The sequence below is a fragment of the Nicotiana tabacum genome, chromosome 6 (genome assembly GCF_000715075.1).
Source record: "Nicotiana tabacum cultivar K326 chromosome 6, ASM71507v2, whole genome shotgun sequence".
NCBI lineage: Eukaryota > Viridiplantae > Streptophyta > Magnoliopsida > Solanales > Solanaceae > Nicotiana > Nicotiana tabacum.
In genome coordinates, this window is record NC_134085.1 from 175004127 (window position 1) to 175022469 (window position 18343).

An 18343-nucleotide genomic window follows, 5' to 3' on the forward strand; every position below is an offset into this window, starting at 1 on the left:
TATATATTACATTTATTTTAAAAGAAATTCGCTTTTATTTAAATCTAGCTACAGTGTTTTAAAGAACTATAATTATAAGGTTTTAAATGTTAAAGAGTTTTATAGTTATATGGAGTAATTGTTTTTTTTTTTGCCAGAGGTGAAGTAGTATTTAAATAATTAGAAAATATAACAAAAGCTCCTAACATGATTGCATATGATCATTAACTGAATTAAATATGATAACATGATTTTAAAAAGATAAATTTTATTTTTAATTTAAATTCGAATTTTAAAACTTTATCTATAAATTCAAAATTATTTTTTAATTCAAACTCTCTCTCTCTCTCTCTCTCTCTATATATATATATATATATATATATATATATATATATATATATATATAATATATATATATATATATATATATGTATGTATGTATATTTGTATTTGACTAACATAGTCAAATATAGAATAAAGTTACCGTATATTATTGACATTTATTAGTTTGCCACTTGGCTTAGCTATAATGCCAATTATATATGCTAACTTTATTCCTTTAAAATTTTATTTTTAATTTAAATTCGAATTTTAAAACTTTATCTATAAATTCAAAATTATTTTTTAATTCAAACTCTCTCTCTCTCTATATTTATTTTTAATTTAAATTCAAAATTTAAAACTTTATCTATAAACTCAAAATTAACTTTTAATTCAAATTCAGTTTATATATGTATATATAAACTGAATAAAGTTAAAATTTAGTTTGTATATGACTAACATAGTCAAATATAGAATAAAGTTACCATATATTATTGACATTTATTAGCTTGTCACTTGACTTAACTATAATGCCAATTATATATGATAACTTTATTCCTTTAATATATATACTAGTATTATCACCCGCGCAGATATTAACCATATCAAGTATTTGAGTTATATATTTCTTTGGAGATGTTCAATACCAATTAATAAAAAAAAATATGAAGTAGAAATGAAAGAGACAAGTGAATCAAACCAATGTTACTCAGTAGTAGTGACCTCGAGCTTGATGGCCTCGAGGTGGGTCTAGAATAATAAGAACAATTAGGCAAGAAAAGTAAAGTAAAAGCAGTAGAGCTAAGGACAATTCTGATGAGCAGTAGGCGAAAAAGTAGAGAATATATTCTTTGCTCAATGATTAGATGATCTTATAAATGATTGGGGCCCCCTTTTATATAATAGAGGAACCCTAAATAAGGTATATTTCTATTTACAGTAACGAATATTCTTGGTACAGCTGTCTAACCGCCTAGTACGGAATCGTACAATCCTATTCCGGAATTTGCGCCATGATCTTGGGGACGTGGCAGGAATCTAGCTTATTCTGTTACAAATCCATAATTGTACTGTCGCACCCCTTTTTCTCGCGAAATTGGGTTTATGACATTTGGAGGGACAACTTCCTTTTGGGAAATGGGTTTTGTATTTGAAGAGTCGCCACCTAATGATTAAGGTGCATTAGGACACCAATAAAAATTCAATTCTAAGTCATTTGAATAACCAGAGATTGGGTAAAGGCTTGAAATTATCCTAAGGGGAAGGTGTTAGGCACCCCTCAGGATCCACTAGTGTGGTTTCCGACCAAACAATTATTGTGAATTTGGGGTGCAATTAACATATAGGCAAATAAGGCTCAAATAAGAGGGGATTTCAACACATAAAAGGAAGAACATTTTAAAGAAGCGTTTTAAAAAAAAAGAGTTTGCAAATAAAAGAAAGGAGTCCTAGGTTTATATTTAATATGGATCACCCCACACAATGTCCGGTAATCACTCCTCAATGAAGGGCTACATGTGACATTATCGCATGGTCATCATATCCATATCTACCCTTCCCACCCCGTTAAGGTATTAAAGCGCGGATTGGTCTCGATTACTTATTGCATGCTATTACCCGTCACATTCCTATCAGTCCCGGAGGCACTTAAGACTAATAATCCTAAAATGGATGGATATTAGGCTGACTTGAGGTTTCAAAGGTAAAAATCTAAGGTGGCATACAAAACATATAGAAGACTGCACGTTAAAGGGGAAGCACATAACACATAAGTCTCAAGTATACCTCCTCAAACAAAAGCACATAACTAGCATGACTTGCACATACTTTTTGGGTCTGATTAAAGCACATAAAGATGAGGGAAGTTAATTATTGAGGCATATTAGTTTATTACATAACTCAGGTAAGAAGTCTGAATCAGGCCTGCCTGCCGGTTGTAGCAATTAGCAAAAGCAGATGCAGTTTACAGTTATTACTCCAAGGCTTGCCAAAGTGTTTAGACAGGGTCCTATAGACATGATATCTATTGAGTTCAGAAGGTGATGAGATAGTAATAACTAAAAATGAAGTGTTTGAGATCCTATAGGCATGCTTGCTAAACCTTGTTAAGTAAGAGAATTAGATTATTAAAAGAGATGCAGAATGTATAAAATTAAATTAGATTGATTACAGATTCTGCATGTGATAGTATCTACTATTACAGATTTTAATCCCTATGAACATGATATCTAACATCGAATGTGAATGAAGCGAATTAGAATTATTTAAGAATCCCTATAGGCATGATTTCTATGTGTTACTGATTTTAGATCCTTATAGACATGATACCTAACATTGCATGTGAGTAGAAACGAATAGAATTTTACTTATGAACCCCTATAGGCATGATTTCTATATGTTATTGAGTTTAATGCGTTACTGGATTATAAACCACTTTGGCCCTAAAACATGGTATCTAAACAGTGACAAATGCGCATGATTTTAGATGATCCCTATAGGCAGGTTATCTAGATGTGAAGTTGAACAAGAAGTCCGATAGACATGGTTTATAAATGCAGTTTGAATATGCAGAAATTTAAAATAGTCCTATAGGCATGGTTTCTACCATTGACATGCATAAAGGACCCAACCTTTTTCACTAGCCAGCCCCAAATGTTTATTACAACTTATTACAAATCAAGAATACTAAATACTAAATACATCAGGAAAATACAAAGAAAAGAATTGCAACCAGAGGAAGACTAATTCTTGACTTCTTATCTGAGTTATGAGATAAACTAACTCAAAGACCCTGATCCAAAGCCTTTCTCGGACTTGAGTGTGTCAGAGTTCCTTAAGGGCCTCAATAGGACCCCGGGCAGTGCTCACACCCAAGTTTCATAACCAGAATAGGGACAAGTGCAGTGTGGAAACGTCAACCCTCATGTGTACAAGTTCAGGGGGAGCTCATGGGTCCCAAGGCAAGGCTCATATGAGGGGGCAAAACTTAATTCTAATAAGAGAGTGCAAGTGCAGAAATAGAGCTTTAAGAACTAAGGAAGTAAAGAAGAGGAAAAGAGGTGCTGGGAAACAGCCATTAACACTTCAAACAAGTTGATAATTTTACATCAAAGGGAGCAGGGATTTGGGAATCCATTGCAAGGAGCCTATATACTTAGGCATAAGTTAATTCTGGGCATGCACAACAATAGGGAGTGTTATCATGCTTGTAAAATCAACTAGAACACACAACATATAAGGTTAACATGGAGGTTATGATCCTAGGAGGACCAAGTTTGAGTCATGTTCAGCAATATTCAATGTTGTCATGCCCCAAAAAAACCATAAGTATCAAACACATTGGGGTAGGGATTTAGGATAAATAATACATTGATTCAGAACAGGAGATAAGAAATTACAACATGCTAAATAAGGTATTGAATTAGATACAAGCAATAGGAAACAAGAAGGCAAGAATATTAAGTAACCATGTTGTTGTTAATGCTGAAAACTTAACTAGAACATACCAGTCAAAGAAACAAAAAATGCAGTAAAGAAAGGTAGCAGGACTTCGAATTATAGCTTTGGCTTTCAGCCAGCTAAACAGGCCACAATACAAGTAGTAAAGCAAGAGAGAGTATTTTTAGTGTAAGTGTGAGTTCAAAACTAAAATGTTCCTCTTGTGTTCGTGTGTCTGAAAGAAGAGAAGGTGCAGGGTACTTATAGCTTTTGAAAACATGTGAGAAGTAAGGTAATAAGTAAAGTTTCAATACAAATATGGAAATAATCACAATCAGAATCAATTAACCAAGTGGATCTCCTTTAATTAAGAGATCACTTGTTTAACGGGCAGTGACAGGCTCAAAATAAGGAAAGATAAATCAGTTTATAAGCAGAATGATTGTGCCATAAAAGGAGTAGTAAAACCATCGAGTAAGTAATCCAGTCTAAGTACAGAAATATACTTATTTTGGGAAAGGGTTCAGCAAAGCAAAATAAGGAAAAGAATCAATTAACCTTGACTGGTGAGTGAAATTAGAATTCATAAAAGAAAGGTTTTGAAATCAGTTACAAGATTAGAGATCAATCAAAGAAGGAACCTCAGCATATAAATAGAGTACACAAAACACTAGACATGCGAGTCCAAACCTATTAGCAAAAGAAACAACATGCAATAGTAGCACAAAGTTCAGTAAATAGCAAACATTCGAAGCATGATAGTCAAATAGGTCAAGTTAAGTTGAATCAATAGTAAAGAAAAAATAGAGTATCAGAAGCATGCAAAGGTCTCACAGTAACAGATGAGAAACCTTTTGAAAAGTTAGGATTTCAAGCATGGTCGAGTTTTAAAGATAGTAGAAACCCAGAGTTAGAGTAATCACATGAAGGAAAAGAAATTCTGAAACAAGGAACTTCAAATCGAGTCAAGTATTTAAACGAATAGTTTCAGACCCAAAGACATGGGGTTTTTCAACAATAGTAGAGCTTAAAAGAAGATAAACAAACAAATCAAATAAAACTTAACTAAACAAACACTCATCTAACAAACAACATTTAGAACTCGACCGAGACCCAAAAGAAATTAGGGTTTTCAACAACAACGAGTTCGAAAGATGGTAAACAGACGAGTCAAGTAAGAATTTAAACAAACAAGCACACATCTTAAATGTATTAAAAGTTAGAGAAGATATTTTGAACTAATTTAACAGGAAAAACCCTAATCGGAAAAGACAAAGAGTCGTTTTTGAAAGCAAAATTAAAGAAACTTCGAGAAGATGCTTAAAAGTTCAAAGCAAGCATAGATCTAAAGTAAATCTGAAAGAAATCGAAAGGTCCTAGAAATTAGGGTTTCAAAAGAACCCAAAAGCAATGAGAAAGGCCTTGAAAGTTACCGATCTAACTAGGAGAATCAAAGGTCTAACTCGAACGGCCATGCCTGGCTGGAGAAAGGGTCAAAGATTACAGGAGAAAAGCCATGAACATAAAATCGAACGAAGACTGGACCAAAGTTCTTCATAGTCTGGCCTTGAAACCATAAGAACAAACACGTGGAAGCCATGGAAGGCTGGTACAGGTCTCCGATGACCTCGGAAGGCCATGGATTAGGGTGGCGACGGCTAGGGTTTGAGGGTGTTGTAGAGAGGATTTGGGAGAGGAAGGATTTCAGAGGTGGTGTATGGTAACAAATGAAATGGGTTAAGGGGGTCTTTTGTGTTTAATTAGGAAAGGGCAGTCGGTGGCCGTTGATCTAAATGATCAACGACTGAGATTTAGGGGTTAGGTGGGGATCCAGGTATGGGTCAGCTTTAATTGGGTCGGGGTCGAGTATGAGTAGGAATTGGGTCGGGGTAATTGGGTTTGAATTGGGGTAGAATTTGGGCAACAATTGAAATGAAATCTGGCTAGATTTTAAATAGCCATTTTTCCCTTTATTTTATAAAAAATATTAAATTAAATTCTGGAAATAAATTAAAAGTGCTAAAATAATTTATGGCATATAATTATCAATTTAAAAATACTGGATTTAATTTGTATGAATATAAACGCAATTAAATCTTAAAAGGGGCTAATATTGCAATTATATGCAATTTAGCTTTAAAAATACTAAATGAATTTGTAAAATTATGCAAAAATTATATTAGCTATATTTCAGTATAAATATGAGAATTCAATAAATGAATCACCAAAAATGATAATTTTGGAAATTATTACTGATTTTTTTATGAATAAAATAGGGGAATAAATTGGTTTAAAATCTTTAAAAACTAAGGAAAAATAATAAAAATATTTGGACATACTTATATATGCATACATATGTTATTTTAAAATTATTTTGCATATTGAAAAATATATAGGGAAAAATTGGATATCAACAGCTGCCCCTCTTTATCCGGGAAGGATGAAAGAGTTGTCGGGTAAAGATATGATGACCAATTTTGACCGAGCGGAACGGTTCAAAGAGGTTTAGGCCGCACCCTGGCTTCTGAGCTGCCTACATATCCTTTGTTTTACAGGAATCAGGCCATATGTAGTTCAGGATTCGTCGGCGGAGTATGCCGATGGAGACTCTTCAAGAACGGACGCAATACCCAAGATGGGGTGGTTAAGGTTTGACATGGCTGCAGGAAATGGAGCGGTATATCTCCTGCCGAGACGGTTGTTGCTTGTCGGTGTACCTGCAATTAGAAACAATACAGGCGTATACTGTGCATGAATTTAAACATGATGCAAGTTCCCGTCGGACAATGAATGTTGTCTTTGGACGGTTAGGATGACGTCCTTTAGACCATGACGTCCTGGGCCATGAAGCGTGCAATAAGGATTCGTAGGATATGAAATGATGCTCTCAGGCCTTGAGGATGATGCCTCCAAACCATGATGCCTTCGAATAATGATATGCAAAAGATTAAAGGGGGGGGTCCTCAGGCCATGACATGGTGTTCTCGGCTATGAAAATGGTGCCTCCGAACGATGACACCTTTGGATAATTTGGCAACCTTTCAGCCCATGAGATGTAGTAGGTGGCGACCTTTCAGCCCATGAAATGCAGTGTTTGGCGAACTTTCAACCATGCAATGCAGTAGGTGGCGATCTTCCAGCCATGCAAATGTAGATAAAGTGGCGATCTTTTAGCCATGCAAATATAGATACAGTGGCGATCTTTCAGCCATGCAAATGTAGATAAGGTGGCAATCTTCTAGCCATGCAAATGTAGGGGTGGCGATCTTCCAGCCATGCAAATGTAGGGGTGGCGATCTTTCAGCCATGCAAATGTAGGAGTGGCGATCTTTCAGCCATGCAAATGTAGGGGTGGCGATCTTTCAACCATGCAAATGTAGGGGTGGCGATCTTTCAGCCATACAAATATAGGGGTGGCGATCTTTCAGCCATGCAAATGTAGATAAGGTAGCGATCTTTCAACCATGCAATGCAGTAGGTGGCAATATTTCATCCATGCACATGTAGAGGTGGCGATCTTTTAGCCATGCAAATGTAGAGGTGGCGATCTTTCAGCTATGCAATACAGTAAGTGGTGATCTTTCAACCATGTAAATGTAGATGGAGTGGCGATCTTTCAGCTATGTAGATGTAGATGGAGGTTACATTTAACCTCAGAAGGCAGAATGGTAGCCTTATGCAATGCAAAAATGCAGATGGAGACAACGTTTAGTCTTGAAAGGCAGAATGGTAGCCTTATGCAATGCAGAAATGCATATGGAGATAGCGTTTAGTCTCGGAAGGCAGAATGGTAGCCTTATGCAATGCAGAAATGCAGATAGAGACAACATTTAGTCTCGAAAGGCAGAACGGTAGCCTTATACTGTGAGCACGTGATTTTTGCCCTATATGAGAACTACTCCCAAAAATTCAAAATAAAACAATTTTCCTTTGTGTGCAATTTTGAGAATTTTCGTGGCAGTTTTGGATAATTTTTTGTATTTGTCTGTGCATGTTTATTTATTAGATTAATAAAAAATACAAAATATGTCGCATTTGCATTTAGGATTTAATTCTACAATTAGGAGCAATTAAGTTTGTTTTACAAGAACAAAAAATCATAAAAATAATGTACGTCGTAGTTTTAGCATTTAATGTCCAAATTGTGTGATTTTATCGTTAACTGCTATGTAATTGTGTCTTAATTGTTAAGAGTTAATTAGTACTTTTATAAATTAATTTAGTTCTATAGGTTAATTTAGAATTTTTAGAATTTTAGTTTTATTTTAAGAAAAAAAAAAGAAACAAAGGAAATAAAAGAAGAGGAAATCAGATTGGGCCTTTTCTTTAATTTTAAACCACAGGCCCAAAGAATCAAACTCCCACCGGGTCGACCCGACCCGGTCTGCCCCATAACCCCAAACAACCACCCCCTTCTTCCATTTTTCATTTTTCAACCCTCAAAACCCTAAACACCCGCCCCCTCTTCTTTCTCCTTCTTCTTCGAACCCACCACCCCATGGCTGCCCTTCTTCTTCATCTTCATCCAAATGCCCACCCCCCATGGCTGCCTTCTTCGTCATCGTCGTCCAAATGACCACCCCCCACAACTGCCCTCCAGTTTTCATCGTCCCCAAATGACCCCTTCAACACCTAAAACAAACCAACCGTTGCTGATTCTTCTTCTTCGTCAGTCACTGCTCCTCACGTCCACCACGACCACGTCGTCACCACCCCAGCTCCGCCTCACGACCAGCACAGCCAGCTGTCGCCAGCTACCATCAACCAGCCTTTTTCGTCGAGCAGCAGCGAGCAACAACATCTCCAAGCCACTGCTGCTCCAGCTCCACTGTCATGCCAACGACCCCTTAGCATAAGGAGCCATCTCCTCACCAAACTTGTCAATGATAGTCTCAAGTGCATCAACAAACGATCGTAAAGCAAAAACAGAATCAACACGAACAGGGAGATCTGGATCACGCATTCCAGCCACAACACTGTGTAATGCTTTGCGGAAGTTATTTGGATCTGAAAAGTTAACATGGGCATATTGTCCTGCAACCCATGTTGCCTTGGCTCGTCCATTCTCTTTTCTTTTAGTTCATTCAGCAAATTCATCTTCCCCTCCTTTTCTTCTTTCTCTGATTGTGTTTGTGTTCCGATGGGTTAGTTTGAATTCGAACCCAGGTCTTTGTTTGTATTATAGATAATTCATGTTCATTTTGTTTGAAGTTTGTTAGTTCTCATCAAGTGATTTAATGTCGAGTGTTTTATGTGTTGGTCCTTAGATTTTAGCTTCAGGGTTCATCGTCGATATACTTTCAATATTCCTACATTTTTGTACAGGTTTAACTTAGAATTCTGTTATTTCAGCCCATGTATCTGTGTATCAATCGTAGTTTGAAATCTGACTGTAGTAGTTCAACATAGTTTTGTTCTGAATCATTCATCTTTGTTATGATGTTGTTTGATCTAGTTTGAGTTCAATTGATGATTGTGTTTAGTGATTTGGATCTACTTGTTTGTTCTGCTAAGTTTATTTGGATATGAATCTGGCTTTATTGAATTGTCTTAATGTCATTGATTGGGAGTTAGTTTCATGTGTTTAAATTAGTCAATTGTTAGGATTTCTCAATTAAGATTGGATATAGCTGATGGGGTAGAATGGTAATTTCAGTAGTTTCAAGGGCATTTTTGGGATTTTAAGTTTTAAAAAATGATTAATTTGAGTGCTCTGTCCACTAAGTACTAATAATATTAAAATAATACATTGTTTAACACATAGTGGGGGACAAGACATGTGGTAGTGGGAACTAATACATTTGTTTAATATAGTGGGGAACAAGACATGCAAGTGTGGGGGACAAGACATGTGGTAGTGGGAACTAATACATTTGTTTAATATAGTGGGGAACAAGGCATGCAAGTGTGGGGAACAAAACATAATGGTATGAAAAGTTTAAAAAAGATTGATTAAAATATGTTGCCCATACCTGTTTTTGGGTTATAAATAGGGTCATTTCAAGACAGAAAAGGAGGCTGGTTTTTGGAGGAAGAAAATCGTTTCTCTTCCAGTTTTTCTTAGAGTCTAGGCTGGATTTATAACATTTAAAAGTTCAGTAATTTGAGAGTAAAAAATAGGCTGGTTTTTAATCCAAAAGGTGCAGTGTTTGGAGAGCTAAGAAACTGAAAAGTGGGTCTCTTCTTTTACTGCTGAATATCAGAACTAGTACTGTTGTTGTTTCATTGGTGTGCTGTTTGGTATTTCTGGGGTTTCAATTGGTTCTTCCTGAGTTTTCTATTGGTTATTGGCTACTGTTTTCATTGGATGTTGCTGGAACTCTGCTGATTCATTCTTTTTTAATCTGCCACTGGGTTGTTCTGTCACTACGTTGCTGTGTTATTACTGTTGTTGACTCCTCCTTCATCTTCTTGTATTTCCGTTATCCAGGTACATGTTCTACGACTCTCAAATTAAAAGGAAAGGAAGTAAAGAGTTGTTGGAATGGATTTCCGAAAATAACTATTTCTTTGTGTTTAATTTGATGTATAAGCAATAGTTCACTTGATATTTCATAGTATGTATTGGAATGATTTTGAAATGCATAAACTGGACTGATTGAATCTATTTCTACAAACATGGAATATCAATTGTAATTAATCTTAGTTGGTGATTACTAGTTATGAAATATACTGTATTTAATTCTTTTGTTCAGTAGTCGTGAAACCGTTTCAAAAAGTTTATGTCACAAAACAGGTTCAAATAGTTTATGGAAATCAGCATGTTGGTTTAATAGGTCTAATTCTGAAATCGCGAGTTCACTTGAGTAAATAACATCATTTAAAACCGCAATGTAAATAATGTTAGTAACTAATGGTAGTTCTCGAATGTTAGTGATTAATGTTAGCTTGATGTCAGTTTTAAGCATTGATGCATTTTTCAACAAACCGTAAAAAGAGCAAAAAAAAATGGCTTTGTATCACACATAGTTAGTTCCAATAGTTCAATTCATCTAATAATGTTAGTTCAAATTAATCAAAGAATAGTTAGTTTGTTTTGATATTACTGGGTGTCAATCTCGTGTTCTATTCATAATCTCAACTTTAGTGTTATTAACTAATAGAATAAGGAACGATACAATCTCCCTTGAGTAAGCTCTGTTGCAATTTTTCATTTGCATTTGTCTTAATCTAATAAACAATAAGTGGCACGAGCTTATAAACATGTAACTAATTAGGACCTCTTCTCTTTTATTTTAGAGACGAACTTAATAGAAAATGTAGTCACTTTAGGATTGTCTTTTCAAAATAAACGAGATGAGCCTCGCCTAGTAAAACTCACCTATTGCGGGGCCCTCACGATTGTATATATATTAATGACTTAGAACTCAGGATCGGCCGCTTAGAGAATTTCATGACCTTTTTCCCAAAAGTAATAACGCGTTAGTCACTGTTAGGCGCGTATTTTTAATAATTTACTTTCTTTAACTCGGGTGCACATTTATGTGACCCAAATCCAAATCTCAACAAAGTCGAAATGTGTCGATAATCACATGTACATTGATTGTGACGTGGTTTGAGATGCATTTCTATGACGTTGCAAATTCCTTTAAAAAATAATGAATGAGACGAGCCTCGACAAACAAGAATACACAAACTGCGGGGCCCTCAACGAACAATTATTTCAAATGCTTAGATTTCACGACAGGCCGCATAGCGAACTTTACGGCTTTTCTCAAAATAACAACGTGTTAGTATCTTTAGGCGCGTATTTAATAATGTTATCTTCCTAAACTCGGGTGCACATTTATGTGACCCAAATCTAAATCTCAATGAAATTGGAACGTATCGAAAATTGCGGGTACATTTATGTGGCACAATTCGAGATGCATTCTCACGACGTTGCAATTCTTTTAATAAATAACAACAAAAGCGGTAAACAGTTAAAATTTGCACGTAGGTTCATAATTGTATAAAATTAGATAATCAAGCCGAATATGACAGTTGAGCGACCATACTATGTTGCGACCAAAACACTCACGCAAGTGTACGCGATCGACAAGTAATATAGTTGTAAGTAAAGTATCGTTCCCACGAGGAATTGTGATCAACTTCTCGACTGATGTAGACTCAAACAATTATCAATTCAAGCTAAATTATCACAAAATATATAAAGAACCAATTTACAATTTACTTAGTAATTAAACAATAATTCAATACAAAATTACTACACCAATTACACAATATTTTGAAAACAATTTGGGTAAAGATATTCCAGGGTCATGGACTTGCTAGAGATCATGCTACTATTTTAGCTTAAGATTGATTTATTGAATTATCCGGGTTATTGATTATAGGGTTAATAATATTCATAAGAATCTTTCGAGTTCTTATGCATCTATTCAAGTTAAACTAATACCTATATGTCTATGGTATTAATATTAGCAAGAATGCATTTACAACTCTTATTTTTCAACCAAACAAGGCAATTAAGTATATGTCTATCTTAATTGCGAATTCTTCACCCGATGCCCGGGATTCAAAACTTGTTCTATTTGATTCTATATGCAACCAAGAATTTTCTTTGTCAAGTTTAATTCAAGATTCGTAAATAATATTTCACTGTTAGCTACACAGTAAAATAATTAGAAGCAGAATCAAATAAACAACCCATAACAATAAATTCAATATCTTCAATCTAAGCTTCAAACAACATAATTATCTAACATCCATGACCCAAGAATACTAGAGTTTTTAGCTACTCATAATCATACAAAAATCAACAATAAAAGTTTTAAACATAATATAAACAAACAAATAGAAGAAAGTTTAGAAGAACTCTTTGAATCCTTGCTCCAAGATGTTGTTCTTCTTCTCCTTTCTTAGCTCCAAGATGAAGCTCCTCCTTCTTCTATGGCTTTTTCTCCCTCAAAATCTGATCTCCTATCTCAATAATGGAGCTTTACTTTATGTAAGTTGAGTGGATCCTCTCAGATTTCCCATTTTGCCCCCAAATAATTGATTTCCCAGACTGGACTAGCGCAGGAGCGCATGACCAGCGTACATCCCGCGCATATCGAGTTTCTTTCTATCCAAATCACTGAACTAGCACGGGAGCGCATGACCAGCGCATAACCCACGCTAGCGGGGTTTTCTCTTGTTAAGATGTTGCTGCTCAACTTTTCGTCATTTGACTCCATTTTTCACTTGATTACCATCATAAATCCTTATTTGTTTATTGAACTCCTGCTAGACATTAAAGTCATGATTAGAGCCAATTTTTGCATTATTTGAACATTTACAATAGTAAACCATCCTTAAGTTGAGTTAAAACATAGGCTATATTAAACAATTTAGCCTATTATCAACACCCCACACTTAGCTTATTGCTAATCCTCGAGCAATCCACTATATTCTTTTTAGAGAATTCTTCACTCAACCATTTCCCCTCACGCATTACATCTAGAACATTGTACATACTTAACACCTAGCAGTGAACAATCCTAGCTTTAAAGTTGTCTCTCAAGTGCTATGCAATATTCAAACTTACTCTTCACAGAAGTCAAGATTTGCTTTTCTGTCACAAGTCATATGCCCTCACCATCATGCCAACAAGAAATATTTGGTAATTACTCCGCACATTCAAGTCATATACTTATAATAATCATTTAAAGCACTCACTCTCACAATAGAAGTCACATGCATGCAATGGGTACCATAAGCTTGCCCGTAATATAAATCTCTACTAATTTAGGCTAGCTCGACTCAAAATCAATTAGGACTTTTTCATGGTTGTAATGTGGGCTAAGGGACGGGTAGGATGTATTTAGGAATAGTGACTCAACCCCTAAGCACTTTAACACATCACACGAGCAATTTTCAGCATAAATTCTTCAACCCACTTCTCATTTATACACAATATCATCCCACAAATATGCCCTTCTTCTTTAAGCACTCTATTTATTCATTCCCACTAGCTAGAGCAAAACACAATGTAATTATCTCTTCTTCTTTTTTTGTCACTCAATTTCTGCTAGTGGTGTATTCGTTTACAACATAAATGCACATTTCATCCTTTTATTGGTTCCACTTAAAAGTCACCCCACACTTATTTCCTTCTTACTTCTTTTAGCGCTCTTCTCACAATTAAAGTGCTTTAAGAGGTAAAAGGATCAAAACACTGTCAATTAAGAACAAAAGGGTATAGGCTTGTAATGTGGGTGCCAAACAAAAAGTCTGAAGGCTCAAAAGGGTTAACTAGGGACAAATTTTATTTTTAATAAGCAATTAAGCTCAAAAAGGTCAAAGAAAGCCTAACATCATTTTTCAAACCGAGCATCACCTCAAATTTTGCTTCAACTCACATACCGGGCAAGTTCTAGACACAAGTACAATACATGGACTACACAAATACTCACCACACATGGCATATGACTCATTCCAGATCAGCTCATCAAGACACTCCATTACGAGCATTCAATTCAGTACAAACATACAAATTAAGGCACTTTCAGTGAGATTCAACAATTAGGACTAAGCGTTACACTCTAGGGTCTATTGTGTTCAGGTGTGTCAACGCTATGGGTTCACTTTTCTATAGCTTATAACTCCTACTTTAGTCTACAAAATAAAAAAATATAAAAACAAAAATTAAAAACTACCTATGCCCAGTTCAAGATAAACCCTTGGAAAAGAACCGCGGCTTAAAGAAAAACCAAGGGGGAATTGCTACACTACCTAAAAAAATAAAAATAAAATAAAAATCTTTTTGTCATTTTCTTTAGACTCACTTCCCTCAAGAAAATTCGTCTAAAAGATCCGTCGTAGGGAAAAGTCTAATTTTTCTACCATTTTCAATTTTTTTTTACATAAAAAAATTAATCTTCTAAAATACTACACAACTACGAAGAAAAGAGATAAGAAGCTAAAATACTAAAAAGCTAATTATCCAAAGAAATTCTCACACCCCACACTTAAAAGAGTGCAATGTCCCCAATGCACAAATAAAGCAAAAAATAACAAGGGTGGACAAGAAACTCCCTGAAAGGCCAAAGACCGAAGCACTGGCAGCTCACGGGGTACTCAAACTTCTCCCAAGGATGATCCTTTGTGCGGGTACCTCACACTAGTTCCAACCAGCTGGCTCACATTTGCACACTTTCCGTGGCTTTTCTTCTATGCTCATAATCCTACAACAAATGCTACAAAGGTAGAAAACAAAAATAAATAAAAATAAAAGAAAGCAGTAAAGCTGGGTTGCCTCCCAACAAGCGCCTAATTTAACATCGCGGCATGACGTGAACCACTTTTTGCCTCCACCTTGAACTTATAAATTGAGCCCCCAATTTGGCTTCATGCTTTTTTCTATGATCTAGGGGTGGTGAGACAAATTTAACATGGTCGAGCAACCAATATCGTGTTCTACACTTTTTGGCTTTCAAATGAGGTATGTAATTATGTCTCTCTGGCATGATAAATTCCAGAATATAAGCACCCAGGTCCTCGTACATTGGTTCCCCCAAAGGCTCAGATGACTCGATTTCCATGTCATCATCCAAACACAATGTTGAAAAATGTATGGAATGAGGAGCAGTACGCCCCAACTCTAGAATTGTATCACTAGTTACATCCTCATATGTACACACACTAGAGTCTTCAAATATAACATTATCTACTTCTTCACATAGTTCTAGAGCACTCTTCTTAACATGGACATCCTCAAGAAAAATATGATCTAATGATTGGTATTCTCGTTTTAGCTCCTCTATTTGGTCTAGAAGATTTTTTTCAGCTTCATACAACTCATCATTAAATTGTTGGGCGTTACACGCATCAACCTTTGCACTCAAATCTGAATCCAAGTTATGCACAACCAAGCCAAAATTATCACTTTTTTGTGCAAGCTCATCTCTCTCCTTAGACCAATCTTTCATTACCATTGTTAGTAAACAACGTCGTTTCGCAAAATCCACTAATCGAGAATATCCGTCTCAATACCAACCCTTACTCCCATATTCAAATTCAGATGTCCAAGAGGTGAGGTCATGACTAGAAAAAAATACGGTCCATAAAAATGTTTTATTAACCAAGCGTCTTCATCATTAACCTTACCTCTGTATATTTCATCCTCAGATGTCATCCTGAGAGAACTAGAAACATACTAAGAGAAAAATCAAATAGTTATAAAAAAAACATATTTACAAAAAGAAAAGAAAATAAACTTGTAAAGATAATAATAAAAGTCTAACCCAGAAGAATAGTTAATGTTTAATTCCCCGGCAACGGCGCCAAAAACTTGTTGCGACCAAAACACTCACGCAAGTGTACGCGATCGACAAGTAATATAGTTGTAAGTAAAGTATCGTTCCCACAAGGAATTGTGATCAACTTCTCGACTGATGTAGACTCAAACTATTATCAATTCAAGCTAAATTATCACAAAATATATAAAGAACCAATTTACAATTTACTTAGTAATTAAACAATAATTCAATACAAAATTACTACACCAATTACACAATATTTTGAAAACAATTTGGGTAAAGATATTCCAGGGTCATGGACTTGCTAGAGATTATGCTACTATTTTATCTTAATATTGATTTATTGAATTATACGGATGATTGATTATAGAGTTAATAATACTCATAAGAATTTGTCGAGTCCTTATGCATCTATTCAAGTTAAACTAATACCTATATGTCTATGGTATTAATATTAGCAAGAATGCATTTACAACTCCTATTTTTCAACCAAACAAGGCAATTAAGTATATGTCTATCTTCACCTGATGCCCGGGATTCAAAACTTGTTCTATTTGATTCTATATGCAACCAAGAATTTTCTTTGTCAAGTTTAATTCAAGATTCGTAAATAATATTTCACTGTTAGCTACACAGTAAAATAATTAGAAGCAGAATCAAATAAACAACTCATAACAGTAAATTCAATATCTTCAATCTAAGCTTCAAACAACATAATTATCTAACATCCATGACCCAAGAATACTAGAGTTTTTAGCTACTCATAATCATACAAAAATCAACAATAAAAGTTTTAAACATAATATAAACAAACAAATAAAAGAAAGTTTAGAAGAACTCTTTGAATCCTTGCTCCAAGATGTTGTTCTTCTTCTCCTTTCTTAGCTCCAAGATGAAGCTCCTCCTTCTTCTATGGCTTTTATCCCTCAAAATATGATCTATTCTCTCAATAATGGAGCTTTACTTTATGTAAGTTGAGTGGATCCCCTCAAATTTCCCATTTTGCCCCCAAATAATTGATTTCCCGGATTGGACTAGCGTAGGAGCGCATGACCAGCACACATCCCGCGCATATTGAGTTTCTTTTTGTCCAAATCACTGAACTAGCGCGGGAGCGCATGACCAGCGCATGACCCGCACTAGTGGGGTTTTCTCTTGTTAAGATGTTGCTGCTCAACTTTTCGTCATTTGACTGTATTTTTCACTTTATTACCATCATAAATCCTCATTTGTTTACTGAACTCCCGTGAGACATTAAAGTCATGATTAGAGCCAATTTTTGCATTATTTGAACATTTACAATAGTAAACCATCCTTAAGTTGAGCTAAAACATAGGCTATATTAAACAATTTAGCCTATTATCATGCTAGAACCATGGAACTCGGGATGCCTAACACCTTCTCCCGGGTTAACAGAATTCCTTATCCGGATTTCTGGTGCACAGACTGTTAAACAAAGTCATTCTTTTCCTCGATTCGGGATTCATTCGGTGACTTGGGACACCACAAATCTCCCAAGTGGCGACTCTGAATCTTTAAATAAAATCCTGTTTCGATTGTCCTTTAATTGGAAAAACTCCTTTTACGTCCCTTTGCAGGGGTGTAGCGAAAAAAAGGAGGTGTGATATATGCAATGCAGAAAATGCAGATAGAGACAACGTTTAGTTTTGGAAGGCAGAATGGTAGCCTTATGCAAGAATAAAAGGTAAATGGTATAGAGTTTTCTTAGCTGATAGCAGATTGTGGTATTGTGACTGCTGGAAACATTGTGACACACGGAATATCACTGGTGTGCATGGATAGCAAATGTTGGTAAGTGTGACAGCTCTGAGAGTTGTATTCTTGAATAATGTTTGTCTCGTGAATATATAGTATGTCTGATCCTTTCGTAATCCAAGTGCATGCATCGAAAGAAAAAAATCGTCAGTTTTGTAGGGGGAGGTTAGTTCGAATCCCCGCTGGCTCCGCTTGACTTGTTTTGCTTGATCTAGTGATATTGTATGTATCATCAAGGTAGTGTTGCTAAATAAGGCGATTTTGATAATAAACATGCATGAATTTGTAAAAATATGACATAAGTATACAATTAAGAAACAACTCTTAGATGAACCGACGACTGTGACGTGGTTCAGGACATTGCAACCTCTCTTGCTACGGAATTTTAAGGGTCCTCCTCAAAATTCTACCCCAGTTTAACGGGTTGAGGATTCTGAATATTGTTTGCGATGACCGACTTAAATTACTTCGGAATTTTGAGCGTCCTCCTCAAAATTCTTCCCCAGTTTCCAATTGTGAGGGGAATTAAAATTTTATTGAATTGTGACCGAACCCATAGGGATACCTACGTATACCCTCTTAAACGG